The following is an 18,222-nucleotide window of genomic DNA, read 5'->3' on the forward strand; positions in this document are numbered from 1 at the left end:
CTACTGAAGTCCGCGTGTCCAGAGCCCATGCTCCGCAACGAGAAGCCACCGCAATGAGAAGCCCTCACACTGCAATGAAGAGTAGCCCCCGCTCGCCACAACTAGAGAAAGCCTGCACACAGCAACAAAGACCCAATGCAAGTAAAAATAAATGATAGATAAATAAATTTTTTTAAAAAAAGAATGTGTAGAAGTAATCTCCAAAAGGATACGACATGTGAGGCTGATAACACGATGAGCTTGGAGGTGGGGCATGCCGGTCGCATGCCTTCTGCCCACTCACCAGCAGTACCTACGTCCCTCCGTCTTGCTCCTTCCTCACCGTCTTTGACGGCTCGGGAACACCTGGTAACGCGGTCACGGCCCTTCTTTCAGCCCCACTTTCCTTCTGAGGCATCCCAACCCTCTGGCACCTCTCGGACAGTGTTCCCCGTGTTTCCTCTTTTCTCCTTTCATGGACCTGTCAGTTAGCCTGCTGTTTAAACACCACCCCCCTGTGGCCGGTGTTTCCGAGGTGCATCCTTCAGGCCAGTCCAGTGCCCTCCAGGAGGCTACCTGGCCGCTCTCAGGGGCACTCTTGCCTCTAGGGCTTTGCTCACCTGCCTCGTCGACCTTGAACGCTCTCCTGCCCTCAGCCCCTATCCATCGAGCTTGTCTGGGCTATGCTCGTGGCCCGTGAACACACACTTTCTGACCTCGGTCTTTTGTATGAGCATCTCCCCCTGCTGGACCTCAAGCCTCCCAGTGTCCACTATGTAATACTAGTGGGCGCCTAATGGAGGTTTGTTGAGTGAAGAAAATGTAGCAATAATTCAAAGAAGGATGAACCCATCCTTGGCCTGTCCACGAGCTTCCAACCAAAGCCTGGTCCTTCCTCAGTCGTTCGTTCACTCACTCACTCAGTACCAACCGAGCCCCAGATGCCCCAGATGCAAAGCTGAGCCGATACACACGTGGTCCTTCCTTCCTGCAGCTTTCAGTTTCAGCCAAGAGAGAAGACAGGTGTTAATCAAAAAATTAAACATTTCGGCTGCTGTGAGTAGACACATCAGGCCTCCCAGATGCCACCTGCCCCCTCTGGGATTCGCCCAGGACCCCCGGCTCCGGGACGGGCCGCGCTCTGCGCCCCCTGCCGTCCAGGCTGGGCGGTCCTGTCCACGTGGTACCCTCTTGCCCCACCCGTCCGTCAGACAGCTCAGGTGCTGTGCTTCCCCTCCGTCCTCCGGCCGGTCTCCTCCAGGCCACACACAAAGTCAGCCGCTCCCCCTCATGTCCTGCCTGCCTTTCACGGCTCCCAACTTCCAGTCCTTTCTGCCGGCGCCAGACCCTCCCCTCCGCCCAGGACCGACCCCCTCCATCCCACAGCCCAGCTCCTTCTGAGGGCTCTCAAGTTCACAGTCTGAACGGACCACGGCTATAATCTTCTTAACACCACTGAGCCTTTACCTTCTCGAGATCTCATAGCGCTGTTGCCCCTTTTCTGCCAGGCTTGCTGGCCAGCTTGTGCTGTGTCTGTCCGCAGGATGCCTGACCCCTTTGCATTCCCCCAGTGCGGAGCTCGGGTCATTTCACAGCGAGTCATGCTCAGTGAGCATCTCTGCAGAAGGCCCTCGGCGAGGGCTGGACAGCACGTACCACCCGCCGACCTGGAGCGCTGAGCCTCTGTGCATAAACCGCGTGGGCCCTGCACGCAGGTCAGGCTGCCCACAGCCTGATTCGGAGCTGAGCTTTGGCTGCTCACTCAGCTCACAGCATCTGAACCTGAGGTGCCCTGCCTGACTCAGGAATCCCTCAGACCTTGGCCCTGAGACACAACGGCACCAGGAGTATGCCCTAGGCCGAGGGGCCAGCAGGGGTGCACACTGTCCCACGGTGTCCCAGCATCAGAGCCCAGAGACAGGGGCACCCCAGGCAGTCCCAGGTTTACGTTATTTATTTTATTTTTTGGAGGCTGGGGAGGCGCCCTCGGTGACTGTCAGCGCCGGTGTGACCCGCCGCAGGGCCGCGTGCTGTTGAGCACCTGCGTTCGCCCCGAGGATGAGCCGACCTGGCTTAGGAGGCAAGAGCCAGACACTCAGTACTGTTGCTGGGAGTGCTCAGTCCTCCTGAGCCCGGGTGCCGGTGCTGGGGGTCCTCTGCCTGCAGAGAGCCAGCAGGCACCCAGAAATGAGGGGAACGTGGGCAGAGGCCCGGACTTGAATGTCCAGCCCGAGGCTGCCCCTTGTCCCAGTTCCAGGCAGAGAAGCCAAGTGGAGGGCATTGCATCTCCGCGTGGTCCTGAGGCAGATTCCGCTGCCCTAAGAGCCCACTCGAGGCCAAGGTGTCACCAGGCTCTGAACAGACGGCTGAGCACCTTGATTTGTTTGCTGTTGCTGCTGATGCCCAAAGAAACACGTGCCCGAAGCCCAAGCCCCTCCGGGGACGGGAGGGCTTCAGGTCCAGCTGGACACAGGCGTGGGCGTCTGGAGAGCAGCCGCAAGGGCTGCCGAAGCCTCCCAGCCAGATAACACTTTCCCATCTGCCAACCGGCTGCGGGGCCGGCACGTTGGCGCTCCTGGAAGGTTGCCTACGGCATTCGGGCCGTTTCTTTCCTCTTCATCCTTTGAACTTGGGCGTGTGCCCAGGTGGCCTGGTACGACGGGGCGGAGAGGCAGAGTCCTCGGGGCTCTTGTCTCCAGCTGGGCCGGAGGGGGTGCGGAGGGTGAGCGGTGGGTCCCTGCACCACGTCAGTGTTGCTCTGGGAAGGCTGAATTGTAGCCGAAAGCAAGTGATTTAATCTTGTTCTTAGTATTCCATTTGCACAATGGGGCTATTCCTGCTTCATAAGGAATCATTAAGACAGTGTGTTATTAAAAGGGGAAAGGGGCGGGGGAGATAAACTAAGAGTTTGGGATTAACATAGACACACTACTATATATAAAATAAACAACAAGGACCTATTGTAGAGCACAGGGAAATATACTCAATATTTTATAATAACCTCTAAGGGAAAAGAATCTGAAAAAGAGTGGGGGGGGGGATATATATATGTAAAAAAATAAAATGCTTCGAATTTTTTTTAAAAAGACAGTGTGTTATTATAAAACACTGTGAAGGGCTGTACACAGTGGAGTGAGGAGAATGAACACCCCAGACTAAGGTTAAAATGCAATGGTTTTGTCTATCTCTGAACTCCGGTGGAGTTATTACAAGCCTCGACTGGATTGGATCCAACAATCGTAAATCTCTTGACCCACCTCCCAGGGCTCAGGAACAAAGGCGTAATCTTACTACTTGCTCAGAGTAATTAATGAGGGCAAGGTTTATAAAATATAATGTATGAAAGTATGTCACAATATATTGTTAAAAATTTCCTAAAAATTAAAGGTATATCTAAACTAAAACGTTAAATGTAGAAATAGCAAAGTTAAAAGCATAAAATAATAAGGAGAAAGTGAGCATGGCAGTAATCCAGGCTTATGCGGCCGGACTCACGATCATTGTCTAAAACGAGTGCTGAGTTTACTGGCAGCCCAGGCGATAAAAAAGAACACAGATGGCCTAACAATCATTATCTGATACAAGGAGGCTTGCCAGTGTTTCAAAAGAGAATAATTTTCTAGGTCCTAAGAGAATAGTTTTCGAGGTCCTAAGATGTAAGGGAATATTCATGTGGGTCGCAGGTGAGGAACGTGGACGAGCCCATGAATGCTGCCTCTGACGGACGACCGGGTATTTTCTGGCAGGTTGGTCCTGGTGACCATTGACAGTAGCTCAGGGACTTCTGCCGGGCGGTGACTCTGTGGACAGGCGGGGCCAGGGATGCTGCAGGGCCAGGAGGGCGGCTTTCAGTGAGAAAGGTCAGTCACTTCCCGCTGTGCCCTCCAGGAGCCTGGAAAGTTCTACTCAAGGCCAGGCTTTGGGCCTTAGGTGACCCATACACTCAGCCTCACCCAGAACGGACTAGCACCGCTCCAACAGGGTTTATGTAGTCAGGGAGTAAAGTACACAAACCATTTTACTAGTCAGAGATGATGACAATATAAATCACATACAATGTGAGGGTTAAAAAGGACTAAGGGGGCTTCCCTGGTGGCGCAGTGGTTGAGAATCTGCCTGCCAGTGCAGGGGACACGGGTTCGAGCCCTGGTCCGGGAAGATCCCACATGCCGCGGAGCAACTAGTCCCGTGAGCCACAACTACTGAGCCTGCGCGTCTGGAGCCTGTGCTCCGCAACAAGAGGCCGCGACAGTGAGAAGCCCGCGCACCGCAATGAAGAGTGGCCCCCGCTTGCCACAACTAGAGAAAGCCCTCACACAGAAACGAAGACCCAACACAGCCAAAAATAAATAAATAAATTAAAAAAAAAAGGAATAGGGGACACAGAAAAGCTAAAAAAAAAAAAAAGGACTAAGGTGTTTGGCAATCTTTTCCAGTTTCACATTCAGATCAAAAGCGAAGATGGTGTTTCTTCCCGAGTCCCTTTCCAGGCCCGGGTCGCAGCTTTCCTCCGCATCCCTGAGCCCCACCTCCAGCCCCCTCCAGACCTGCTCTCAGAACCTCCCCCTCCCCCAGCCGCACGGCCCTCTCCAGGCCTCCCCTCCTGCCCCTCATCTGTGTTCATCTCCCATTTCCCACCTCCCCACGCGCGTCCAACTGCTCCATCAAATTACCTCCGCTCCAGCTCACGGGGCCCAAGCTTCCTGGTTTTCTCTTTCAAATACCAGGATTAAATATTTGACGCATCAATCTAGTTGCAAAGTCTGCCTCCAGGGCTTCGTCTCCGCTCAAGGGCACGGTCTCCCCCCTCACGTGCCTCGGGGGGGTGAGGCTCTGCAGGCCGACCAGCTGGGACACATTCACGGGCGGTGCTTCGTCTGCTGGCTTCCAGATGCTCGGCTAAGCGTCTGGGTAAAGCAGCCTGTTGGGGGGAGCGTCTCGTGAGCTGCAGGGGCGCCCCCAGCCCAGGCGACGCGGTGGTCCCTCACAGGGCCGTCACCACCTCCTCGCTGAGCCCTTGACCAGCCATGAGCCTTCTGCGTGTGTTAGCTCATTTCATCCTCACGGGCGGGGGGCGTTTGGGTTTGTCTCTCCCGACCTCTGACCCAGGGGTCCAGCCTGGCGTGGAGCCCGGACATCAGCATTTTTAAAAGCTCCCCAAGCGTTTGAAAGTGTAGCCGGTGTGAGGCTCCCCTGGTTTTAAAATCATGTTATTTCTCTGCTGCTGCAGCAGCTTGCTCCCCCCGGTCTCCAGCCACCCACTCCGGGGGTCCCGGCCCCCCCTGCCGACCTCTGCCCCCCAACTCAGCCATGGGCAGACAATACTCGTGAGCTCCGGGGGCTCTGGGCCTCGGCTCTCGGCTCTCTCCCGCCAGGCCCCGGACACTCCTCTGCTCCCAGCATCACCTGCCGTGGGGAGCCGCCCCTGCCAGGCGCCAGCTGCCCCAGCCGTAATCCACACACAGCCCCCACCTCGCCTCCCTCGGTCGCCAGCTCCTGTGGGCTTGGCTTCTGGGAAAGCTTCCAGCCCCTCTCTCCTTGGTCTCTGGTGCTTCATGACCCAACAACAACCTTCCAAAGTGCCAGCGTCACATGCTGCTTCCCCGGCTCGCAATCCACCAGCCATGGTCCTTCTCCTTCAGGGTGAAATCCAGCGCCTTAGTCTGGTACACAGGACCCCCCAGGATTCGGTCCTCTCTTGTCCTTGTCCCCCGCCATCCCTTTTCTCCCCGAGATATAATATACACTTCCCCCAATATAATATAAATTTATGTGTGTGTTACTTGTCAATATAATCATCTCTGCATCTAAGCGCGTATTGCTGGCTTTATTAAAATTCCTTTCCTCCTCCACTGCTGGGCTACTTTAGTGCTCAAAATTCCCCTTAGATGTCTTTCCTTAGGGGAAGTCTTTTAGAACTGCCCGAACCTCCCCCAGGCAGCAGCCTGGCTGGCTCAGGTGCCCTTCCATGGCTTCCCCAGAGGGTTCTGCCCTTTCTCCCTCGCCGGCCCTTGAGGCTCCTCCCGGGATAACAATCTGTCCCCTTGTCTGTCCCCTCCCCAGCGTGAGGGTGGGAACGTGGGCAGATCCCACAGCGGGAGGAACCTGGGTCCGGAGCAGCAGTCGGTTCGTTTCCCTCTTTGTCCCTTCCCCCCGCTGGGGCTCAGCACCCTGGAGGGGCGGCAGGTGGGAGAGGAGCGCGTGTGCGGGGGCCGCGGGGACCGCGGGGGCCGGGCGGGCGGGGCCCCATCACCCGGGCCGCGGGAGCGGGCACGACGGGTGCACGGCGCCCCCTGGCGGGTGGGGCGGGCGGAACAGGGCGCGCGGGCGGGCGGTCCTCCGCCGGTCGTTCACCTGAGTCCCCGGGGCGACGCTCCAGCCACAGGCGATGCTCCTGGCCCGCCTTCCTCTGGCTCCGTGAGCCGCTTGTTATTTCCGTTAGAACATCGGTCCGACTCTCAGTGCGGTGCTCCTTCACCTCTCCTCCCCGAGCTCCTTACAAAAATAAAACAAAAAACCACAAGCCTCCGCACCAGGCTGCTTTGGGAGGGAAAGCCTCTTACCTAGGAATTCAAAAGCAAGTCATTCTCCTACGAGGCTCCGTCCGTGTCAGCCCTCAGGATGTGTTCATATTGTGTGGAGCAGCTCTTAATCAGAGACCAGTTCTTCCCTCCCACTCTCCAGTCCTGTGGGGTTTCTGTTTCCCTGCACCTACCGCCCTGGAGTGTGATCAGGGACCCGAGTGGAGATTGTAATCTGTGGCCGTGAGATCCACAAGGATTCACTGGTGGACACACTCAGGGAAACACGCATTCCATCGATGAAATTCTGAGGCGAGGGAAACGTCCTCAAAGAAAACCAGGTGTGGGAGGGTTTACATTTAATGTAGGTCTGTGGGAGGTTCCAAGGACGTGAGGAACCCCAGTGCCACCGTTTGAAGGTCTTTGCCCCCAGCCCCTCCCCTCTGCCGCTCTCTCCTCAGCCCCCTCGCTGTCCCACCCGCCCCTCCAGCTCCGCAGCACAGTTTCCTGGAAAGCAGTCTTTTTTTTTTTTTTTGATTGAACTATAGTTGATTTACAATGTTGTGTTAGTTTTAGGTGTACAGCAAAGTAATTCAGGTATATATATATATATATATATATATATATATATCCTTTTTAGATTCTTGTCCTTTAGTTTATTAGAAGATATTGAATATAGTTCCCCGAGCTATACAGTAAATCCTTGTTGCTTACCTATTTAATATATAGTGACGTATATATGTCAATCCCCTACCCCTAACTCCCCCCCGCCTTTCCCCTCTGGTAACCATAAGTTTGTTTTCTAAGTCTGTGAGTCTGTTTCTGCTTTGTAAATAAGTTCATTTGTATTATTGTTTAGAGCCCATATATAAGTGATATCAAATGGTATTTGTCTTTCTCTGTCTGATTTACTTCACTTAGTATGATCATCTCTAGGTCCACCCATGTTGCTGCAAATGGCATGATTTCATTCTTTTTTTTATGGCTGAGTAACATTCCTTTGTATATATATAACCACATCTCCTAGAAGGCAGTCTTGATCTCTGCTGTTCCAGCAACCTGTCCTGAGGCTTAATCCTAGGCATTTAGCTTCCTTTCTTGACCCTACAAGTTCCAAGCAGGCTCGTTTTGCCTTGAACAATCTTGTCACACAAGGAAGTTATCTAGTAAGCAAATTCAAATGTATTTATCCACTTATTCCACAAGTACTTATTAAGCACTTGCTAAGTACCATTGTTCTAGGTCTGGTCGACACAGCAGTAAACAAAACAGCAAGGTGCCGCTCTCGAGACATTTCTTCTCTGTCACGAATGATAAGCCATTGGGTGAAGGCGCTGTGAGGAGCAGTGAAGTGAGATGGGGTGTCAGGACGGCTGTTCCCGCAGTGGGGGAGGGAAGCCGCTCACCTGTGTCGGATGGGTGTGTCCAGCTCTGTGACGAGGTCCTGAGAGGGAGGATCACAAGGTGCCCAGGAGAACAGAGCCCAGTCGGATCAAGGGGAGCCACCAGTAGCCAGAGACAGCCTGGGGGCAGGGTGTCTGCAGTGTGTGCGTGTGTGTGTCTGTGTGTCTGCAGTGTGTGTGTGTGTGTGTGTCTGTGTGTCTGTGTCTGTCTGTGTGTGTCTGTGCGTGTGTGTGTGTCTGTGTGTATGTCTGTGTGTGTCTGTGTGTGTCATCTGTGTGTGTGTGTCTGTGTGTGTGTCACCCGTGCGTGTGTCTGTGCATGTGTATCTGTGTGTGTGTGTCATCTGTGTGTGTGTGTGTGTGTCATCTGTGTGTGTGTATGTCTGTGTGTATGTCTGTGTGTGTCTGTGTGTGTCATCTGTGTGTGTGTGTCTGTGTGTGTGTCACCCGTGCGTGTGTCTGTGCATGTGTATCTGTGTGTGTGTGTCATCTGTGTGTGTGTGTGTGTCATCTGTGTGTGTGTGTATGTCTGTGTGTGTCTGTGCATGTGTGTCTGTGTGTGTGTCACCCGTGTGTGTGTCTGTGCATGTGTATCTGTGTGTGTGTGTCATCTGTGTGTGTGTGTTTGTGTGTGTGTGTCATCTGTGTGTGTGTATGTCTGTGTGTGTGTGCGTGTGTGTCATCTGTCTGTGTGTGTCTGTGCGTGTGTGTCTGTGTGGGTGTGTCATCCATGTGTGTGTATGGGGAGGGTGGAGGGCAGTCAGACATGAGGCCAGAAAGGAGCAGGGACCAGATCACTAGGGCCTACAGACCAAGGTGCAACTTAGGACTGTACTCTGAGCACCAACGGAGACTGGATTCCTTTCCCATGGCTGCTGTAACAGGTATCACGAACGTGGGAGGCTAAGACAGCAGGAACGTGTCTACTCACGGTTCTGGAGGGCAGAAGTCTGCGATCAGATGTCGGCAGGGCCGCGCTTCCTCTGAGGCTCTGAGGGACAGCCCTTCTTGCATTTTCCGGCTTCTGGTGCTGGCGGCCCTGGATGTCCCTTGGCTTGTAGCTTCAGCCGTTCAGTCTCTGCCTCTGACATCACATGACTGTCCTCCATGTGTCTTGTCTTCACCTCACATTCCCTTCCCTGTGTCTGTCTGTCTCTGTGTCTCTTCCTTTCTTATAAGGAGACCCATATATTGGATTAAGGGTGCACCCTTTTCCAGTATGATCTCATCATAGCAGATTGCAGATTACATCTACAATTATCCTACTTCCAAAGAAGGTCACGTTCTGAGGTTCTGGGAAGGATATGAATTTGAGGGGGACATTATTTCACCCAGTACAGAACCCACTGGAGAGCACTGATCAGAGGAGTGACATAATATGACAATTGTAAAAGGCTCACTGGCTGCGGGTGGAGAAGACACAGCGCAAGGGTGGGACACAGTCAGTTAGGAAACTACTGATTCGATGGGGCAAGAAACGGCATGGCTAGCACCAAGGTGGGCTGGTGGCCGTGGAGGGGTGAAAGTGGTCTGATCTGGGATATGCTTTAAGGCAGCGTCTACAGGATGTGGTGATGTAGAGACAGGGAGCAAGGAAAACTCCAGAAGTCCGGCTTAACAAGAACTGAGAGTGAAGTGGCCCCTTAGATGGGGAAGGCTGGCAGAGGGGCAAGGTCACAGGGTGAAAAATCAAGAGTCTGGTTTTGAGTATGTTAGTTTTGATACGTTATTAGACATTCAGGTGGTTTTGTTGAGGGGGTACCACACGGAGAGAGATAGACGCGGAAGTTATCACCATAGAGATGAGATTTAAAGTCGTGGCACGGCAAGAGAGACCAACTCTGAGTGAGCGGAGATGGAGGAAAGCAAAGATCCGGGGTCTGAACCCCTGCATTTTCCAGGCTTTGAAGGTCAGCAGGAGGAGCTGGGGAAAAGCGACCAGTGAGATAAATGACGGCGCTGAGAGGGACACCACGGAGCCCAGACGGAGAAAGTGTTCCGAGAGACCGGGCCACGCCACGTCCACGGCTGCCCGTGCGATGGTCGGACGAGGACGGAGGGTGGGTCACTGGTTTGGCAACGATGAGGTCGCTGGTATTCATGACCAGAGCAGCACAGGGGAGTCTGGGAGGAAGATGTGAACCTAGTGGCTCAAAGGGAAAAGAGAAGTGTCGACAGTGGGTGCTTCCAACTCTTCCTAGAGGGCTTCTCCGGAAAAGAGGCAACGGCCCAAGCATGGCCTTGGGGTCAAGGGTCGTGGGGTTACTGAAAGTGGGGTCCAGCTGCTCACCGCTCAAAAGCCAGTAAAGAGGCAAGTTTGGTGGAAAGGAAAGCTTGCTTTATTTTGGATGCCAGGAACCAGGGGGGAGGGCAGACCCCTGTCAAAGACTGGCTCCCCGCACCAGACCATCAGTGGGTGAGAGCTTTTAAAAGGGGAGTTTCAGGGGTGTCTAGGAGGAGGGAGGGGGTTACGTGCAGAAACGGCACAGGCAGCCCTGACGGTCGTCTTGAAATTGGTCGTGCGGTGCTCTGACCAGCAACATCTTGATTGTTTTAGGTACAGTTAGTCTTCAGTCCCAGGGTCGGTTTGTTCCCATTTCCTTGAGGCCAGTTCTCAGAATTGTGGCGGCTTATGTCATGGGTACAGTCTGGTCATCGTGTAGTTCACTTCTTCCACCTGGTAGGGGTTTCAGTATCTATTAAAAAGCTCAAGGGACATGGCTCAGAATATGATCTATAGCCCTTGAGAAGGAACTAAAGGTCCCTGACTTTGCTTAATGACCAAACTATTATAATGTAGTCCAACTGGGCTGCTTTACTTTGCTTCTGCATTTTCTCACTTCTCTAATTAAACTTATTTTTAAGCTAAAGTTTTTTCACAGACAAAAGGCAGGCGGAGGACATGGGGGGCATAGACCATAGGTCCTGCTCCATTTCAATTACACGGTTGAAATCTGTGGGAGTTGGGAAGGACAGGGCATTAAGATGATTCTAGTTTAAATTCTTCCTGTGATATTAATGAGAAAAGCAAGACTAGTCAGTAAGATTAGTGACATGGCCTGGGTCACATACCCCAGGTACTAGAAAAAAATGGTACTAGAACCTGGCTTCATAACTCCTGGTTGAGGGTGTTAGCTACTAAAAGGGGAGATAGTGATAATTCCAAATGCTCTTCAACTGAGATAGATGCTCTTAAGTTTTTGGAAGTTTTTACTGAATTGTAACATAAAGACAGAAAAGGTGTATGTGTACAGTTTGATAAATTTTCACACACTGAACACACCCATGTAACCAGCACCTAGAACAAGAAACAGACGACCACCAGTACGGACCCCTGGGGACCCATTCCCACCACTTCCTCCAAGGCAACAGCTCCCCAAACCATAGATTCATTTTATGTGCTTATATGTGTCTCTCTCAAGTTTTTATTATAAAACTATCTTGTTCATGTAAGTCCTTCAAGCAGTACAGAAGTGACAACGGTAATAAGTAAAAGTCCATTCACAATAAATATTTACCATCCTTCCAATGAAACAGGCGCTGTACTAGTTTTGGTTTTCAATGAATGTTAACTGGCAAAATGTCAAGGGCATGGTCACAGGGTGGGAAGATCTTTGAGGGCCAGGAAAGACTTCCACATTCGCTTAATCATGCTGTTTTCCCTGTCTCCCTCCCTCAGGCTTGGTAGATGGGGTCCTTTTTCTATCGACCACCTGGGGTGTGGGTCTTACAGATGGGACTGAGGGGTAATCAAAATAGTGAAACTTCTATTATGGGTTCAGAGCTTCCTTGGACTCCACCAAAATCCTAGATTTAAACATCACAATGAATCCAGCTTCCTCCCAATCCTATCAGAGGAGGGCATGCAAGATAAGAGCCTCCGGCCGCAAGGAGCAGGCCTGCACACTTGAAGGTGAGGTTAGACGGGTGCTGTAAATGGTGGGCGCCTGGGAGGTCCACGTAACTGATGGGAGAAAGCCCCAAGGGCCCGGGCTTCAGCGTGGAGCCGAGGTGGAAGACGGCCCTGGGTCAGCACTGCCCCGGCGCATGGATGCACCTCTGAGTCGGTTTTCTGACCACGAAGTCCAAACTGCATGTGGTCAGTGGCCAGGGGGCACTGAGCCATCCTGAAGCCTTTCCGTGTCTGAGGAGGCCCAGGGTCTCGTAGAGAACGCAAGCCACGGAGAGAACTGAGCCCGATGAGAACTTATCAAAAGGAAGCTGAACGTGGAAAAGACGCAGTTGGAGGAGGAATGTGCTCTCTCATTCTGGAAAACAACGATCCTTGTCATCAGAGAAGTGCTCCCTGCATTTTCCTTATTGTTCAGGTGCCCTTCTCTGGACAGTCGCCTCCTTTCGCAGCCCTGACGCCCAGGCGGGCACTTAGCTTGACATCCTGGAAGCCCACGCGACCATCTCAAATTGACGGGAAAATTTTAAATTGTTGTTCAAACTCAAGGGGTGTAAATCGCTCACCTGGACAAGGCAGCCCAAATACCCGCACTCGAGTCTGCAGTGCCCTCCCCGGCGTGCACGTCACTGAAACCCTCCCCAAACCCGTCCTTCGTGCGATGCGTCTGAAGACAGTCAGGGGAAGAACTTAATCACACTTCACGTTTACAAACTTTACCAGCACACGTGGCTGGAGGATAACGATAAATAATGAACAAGCGAACACGTCAAACCGAAAAAGAGAAATGCCTTCCAGGCTACAGACAATGAATTACTGTTATTCTCGGTTTGCTAATTAGAAAATCTGCAATGGTTCCCTTTTGCTTGATACAACTTAGCCAACATCTACAGCTGTTGTGTCGTGCACTTTTCATATAGCTACGTGAAGCAGTTTATTGGTCCTGAGCGGCTATAACAGCGCCTGTAATCAAGTAGATAGCAGGGAAACATTAAACAGTAATCAATAGAGGTAATTACATGCTGGAGGCCGAAGGCGCTGAGTACAGAGATTCTGCAGTGAGGGTCCTGCTTTGAGATGCCAGACGGTTCTCTTGGGTTAAGCCCTGAAGTCCGCAGGCGTGGCCCACGGGCCCTGGAAGAGGGGGTGAGACCCTGGGGGCAGCATTCAGCCTTCCTGGAGGGTGGGTCCAACCGGCTCTCTGCTGTAAACATGGCTTCAACGAATAATAAAGATTCATTTTGGAAACTCAACTGCTTTTATGTAGAAATAATGTATTTTGTGGACCCACTAGGGTACATCCCCAGGAGACCCCGGGAGGCCCACCAGAGGAGCATACCGCCTCTCCTCTGAGTCTGCAGGTGTGTCGTTGACGGGCCACCAAGCCCTCGGCCTGCGTGGGTCTCCTGGAAAGAAGAACCGCCTCCAGGGCGTCCATACCCTGGATGGGCTCCTGAGTCCTGGCCCTGCCCCTGAGGGGACGACCCCCTTTGTGAGGAGAGCAGCCTGCATCGCTAGGTGACCAGCATGCCGGCTTCTGGTCCTGCCCCCTTCAGCTGGGCTCTGCAGCTGCCAAAGGAAGACCCCAGACTCACCCTCGGACCAGACGAGAGAGGGTTTCCGCGTCTACACCAAGCCGGCTCGGGGACCGGCCTGTGGAAGTCACACCCACAGCTGGACGGTGGCCCCCGGCGAGCCGGCAGCCCAGGACCCGCCCTGCACGAAGCACTGTGTCAAGGCTGCTGGGAACGGTGAGTGGACATCCTGTGCAGTCTGCCTCCTCTGTCCCTGCCCGGGTGGTGCTGTTCCCGCCCACTGTCAATCCAGAAAATAGGCAGAGGCCTACTGTGTGCTGGGCGGTCGCCACACAGGGCAAATAGGATAAACAATGTCTGTGACAAACGTTACCAAAGGGTGAAAGCGTAACTCTGGTGGTGGGAGACATCCGACTGAATGCAACCCAAACACTGAAGAGCCAGGGGTCTCCGTCACTCCAGGCGGAGTGATGCCAGGGCCATAGACTGATCAAGAGGGTCTCCAGGGACACAAATGGCTGTAATGTGCTCCACAAAGCAAGTCTGAAGCGGCGTGGGCCCAGCGGAGTGGGCAGAATCCTGCCGGTGGGAAGGGACAAGGGGCAGGTAAGTGGGCTTTGAGAGCCGGGAGGCAGACATCTTTTGAGCAAAATTAAATTCTTTTTTATTCAGAAAAATTCAGAATGTATTGGGTTGCTCATTCTGTGCTGAGACTACAAATACTTATAATTCTCATAATATTTCCCAGCTTTAAGCGATTTACATACCAGTGAGGAAGACCAATGGGGACACGCATTTGTAAAGAGCGACATGATATATAATTCAACACAATGTGTACTTGAGTGGCAGTGGGCTCAGGGAAGAAGGAGAAACATCCCAAGGCGGCCAGGCGCAGGGGGAGGCCCAGCGCCTGGAAAGTGCAGCCGGGGACATGGACCCACAGCTCAGGCCCAGCTGTGGACCGCCCGCCGGTCCCGTGCTGGGAGGGCTGCCCACCTCTCTCAGCCTTGGTTAGCGACTTCCCCACAGACTCTCAGAAGTCGCCAGAGCCAGGCAACGGCCCGGGCCAGAGTCCTGCCCTTCCTTTTCCCGAGGGGCCTCTGCTCTCTCCCACGTGGGCTGACTCTCTAGGAGACTTGCTGACTCTTCACCCTCTCGTCTGATTTTCACCTCCGGCCTGGGAGGGGGACCTTATAGAAAGGAGCTATGTCATTTCCAGGAAAAGAGGTCGTTTCAGAGAAAGAGGCTGGAAGCAGTCTCAGAGGTTGGAAGTTCTCGCCTGGGGCAGTATGCGACGGTCCTGGGCACCAGTCTGAGTTTATGGTTCGTGTCAAGGAAATTTAGCAACCTCAGAATATTCCTAGGATGTGAATAGCACCAAAGGAAGGAATGAGTGTTTCATGCCTAAGAAATCAGTCATCAGTGTTTCATGCCTAAGAAATCACTTTGAGCATCGTTTATTGTTGCAGAAAAATTTTTAATCTTACAAAAGTAAAATTTCAGCAAAAGTTGAATAATTGTACTTAAACTCCAACACGGTGTGCAAATGCACTTCCTAGTTTAAAAAAAAAAAAAAGCCCTTTAATTTTTTTCTTCATTTTTTTTTTCAGTACAGCTGTAAATGAACTGAGTTTCAAACTCAGAATGATGAAAATCCCCTACACAGACCTTCCTGAGTGGATACACAAGAGGAAGATGAGGACAGACGTTAAGGTGACAGCACAGCACAGAAGTTAAGTAAAGGTGACCAGCACAGGACTGGTTTTCAAAGGTGTTCTTTTTAGTTTCATTGCTCCTGGAGAAATCAACTTATATCAAAATATGGCATTCCTTATATTTTTTGTGAAACTGAGAATTTGTAATTATGTTATTTATTCATTCATTTGTTTATTCAAGAAATCGGTGGGGACTTCCCTGGTGGTGCAGTGGTTGAGAATCCGCCTGCCAATGCAGGCGACACGGGTTCGAGCCCTGGTCCGGGAAGACCCCACATGCTGCGGAGCAACTAAGCCTGTGAGCCACAACTACTGAGCCTGCGCTCTAGAGCCCGTGCTCCACAACAAGAGAAGCCACCGCAATGAGAAGCCCGTGCACCACAACGAAGAGTAGCCCCTGCTTGCCGCAATTAAAGAAAGCCCGCGTGCAGCAACGAAGACCCAACGCAGCCAAATATTAATTAATTAATTAAAAAGAAATCGGTGGATCACTGCCACACGCCCAGTCCCGCTCTGGCCCTAGGGGTGGAGCTGCGTCTGATCCAGGTGACACACCTGGGTCACCCGGTGGTAGTGAGTGAGCGGTGATGACGGCAGTGCTATTTTAGAAGGCTGGTCCCCGAAGGCCTTCTTGAGAAGTGACAGTTGAAGCGAGTCCTTGAAGGGAAGTGAGGGCAGGAGCATCTGCGTGTGGCGGGGAGACACGCACGACGGCGCCTAGAGCTTGAAGAAGTTTTTGTGACTTTCTCTTGGAAGAATAAGTAAAAGTATCCAAGAGCATTTTCTAAATTAGATACCGCCACGTACTCTCAGGTTACAAAAATTAAAACAATCTCATCTTGATGCAGAATTAGAAAGTTGAAAGTTCAGGGGAAGGGAATAAGTAGTAAAGAAATAAAGTCAAATATGTAGAATATGATAAATTTGCTTTTGAATATTTTGTACTTTTGTTTAAAAATTTTCCTTCTGTCGCATCATGGGAAATCACAGACGCCCTTCTGTGGAGCTAGCACCAGAGAGTAGAGACGGTCCATGGGGGACGGGCTCCCAGCAGGCCAGGTCGGCGTGGGGTGTGACCAGCTGAGTGCCACCCGCTGTCCCGGCCAGGATCCCTGCAGGAGGCAGGTTTCAGCAGTGACCTTCATGCCGTTGTTGAAATTTCCATGCCGTAAATGAAACGAAGGTCACTGGAAGCCGTGCCACGTCGAGGAAAGGCAGGGAGAAGGGACGTCACCTCCAGGGCTCTGCACTTGCTGGAGGAGACCTCACGTCTGGGGGGAAACTCACCAAAAGTGTCTTCACCGGGGAAACAGGCGTGAGCAACACCAGGATGCGGGCCCCCTTTCTCCTTTCAGACTGAGGATACACGCGGGAGCTCGGAATCTGGAAGACAGGCAAGCAGGGTGCAGCTGCGAACGGTTTATAAGGTGGCAAGTAGCCCCCTGCCTTGAGCACGTTTGGGAAGCAGTGGAATCTTAGTCCTTATTTATGCAGCTACGTGGGTGGACCTGGAGATGATCACACTGAGTGAAGTACGCCAGACTGAGAAAGGCGAATACCACGCGATATGACTTATATGTGGAATCTAAAACACGATCCAAATGAACTTATCCATGAAACAAACAGACTCACAGACGTAGAGAACAGACTTGTGGTTGCGGTTGCCAAGTGGGGCGGGGGGATGAATTGGGAGTTTGGGGTCAGCAGATGCAAACTAGTATACACAGAATGGATAAACAACAAGGTCTTACTGTACAGTACAGGGCAATATCCTGTGATAAACCACAATGGAAAAGAATATGAAAAAGAATGCATATACGTATGACTGAATCCCTTTGCTGTAGAGCAGAAAATAACACAACATTGTAAATCAGTTGATTTACTTCAATACTTCACTAAAATACATTTTTTAAATGTCCTCTTTCAATGATGATTTGCTAGATATGTATAGTATATGCATACATGTGTGTCTGTGTGTGTGTACATCACGGATTTCTACACTGAGCTAAAAGGAGGTCAGCTAACTTTCAGGAGAAAGATGACTGTTACCATGCATCAAAACTTCTCAAATTTGCTGGGTTTTTTTTGGGGGGGGGGTATAGTTGTTTTACAATGTTGTGTTAGTCTCTACTGTACAGCGAAGTGGAGTTCCCTGTGCTATACAGCAGGTTCTTATGAGTTATCTATTTTATACATATTAGTGTATATACGTCAATCCCAATCTCCCAATTCATCCCACCACCGCCCCCCGCTCAAATCTGCTTTAAGGACAACTTCGCTAACGGTGTGATTCTCCACAACGCTCTCGTCAGGACACCTGAGCCCCAGGCTCGCTCTCCTCCCCAAGCGTGGACAAGTGGTCGCGATGCCGTGGTCCTGAGGCTCCACCCTACTCCTCGCCCTCCCGGGGGAGCTCGGGGCTGGAGGGCAGTCAGCGCGGCCGCCTCGTTCGTCCCCACCATGCCCTCCTCGGCTGCCCCCTCGTTCTGCTCTCACACACACACCCCCCCCAATATTCACACCATCACTCCGATAATGCGCAACTCGAGGGATTAAAAGAAATTGTTTCTCCTTTTCCTAAACACGATTTTCCATTTTTTACAGAGTACTCTTACATTTTATCTCATTGCCAATCTGATATAATCTCAATGCATAACAAATGGAAAACACAGAGAAGTGTGATAAGAAGAGAAACCAGCTGTTACATCACCACCAGTTATATACATATATATATATATATATATATATATATATACACATATATATTTAAACATAAACTGTGTCACACAACAACTACTTTTTGTGGCTTGTCTGATCATTTTCCCGGATCAGAAGACACGACTCTGCAGGGCGGGCTCCCTGGCGGGTGGTGGGACCGCCCCCTGCCCGCCCCCTGCCCGCCCCCTGCCCGCTCCCTGCCCGCCCCCTGCCCCCCCCTCAGCCTCCCCTGGTCAGCACGGTCTGCGTTTTCTTCTCTCTCCCTCTCTCTCTCTCTATCTCTGTCTCTGCGTGTGTCTCTCTGTCACCCAGAGGGTGTGATACCCACACGACCGTAATTAACCACACTGCGAGGCCAGCTACCGCACAGCGTACGCGGCCATCCTTAGTCTTGGACTGATGCTTCCAAAGAAAATGGTTCCCTCTCAGGTGTAAACTCAC

General features: G+C 52.0%; 1 long non-coding RNA gene across 2 annotated transcripts; it reads right to left on the bottom strand.

Moving 5' to 3' along the window:
- Positions 1 to 1,452: 1,452 nt before the first annotated feature.
- LOC130704793 (uncharacterized) lies at positions 1,453 to 9,038 on the bottom strand. 2 transcript variants are annotated; one of them, XR_009005280.1, is made up of 4 exons: positions 8,835 to 9,038; positions 6,334 to 6,474; positions 4,653 to 4,900; positions 1,453 to 2,815 (listed from the first exon to the last, which is right to left on the bottom strand). It is a non-coding gene; the product is annotated as an uncharacterized LOC130704793 (long non-coding RNA). The 2 variants fall into 2 exon arrangements; XR_009005279.1 differs by having other exon boundaries at positions 1,453 to 2,818.
- Positions 9,039 to 18,222: the final 9,184 nt, after the last annotated feature.

This window comes from Balaenoptera acutorostrata, chromosome 14 (genome assembly GCF_949987535.1).
Source record: "Balaenoptera acutorostrata chromosome 14, mBalAcu1.1, whole genome shotgun sequence".
NCBI classification, from domain to species: Eukaryota; Metazoa; Chordata; class Mammalia; order Artiodactyla; family Balaenopteridae; genus Balaenoptera; species Balaenoptera acutorostrata.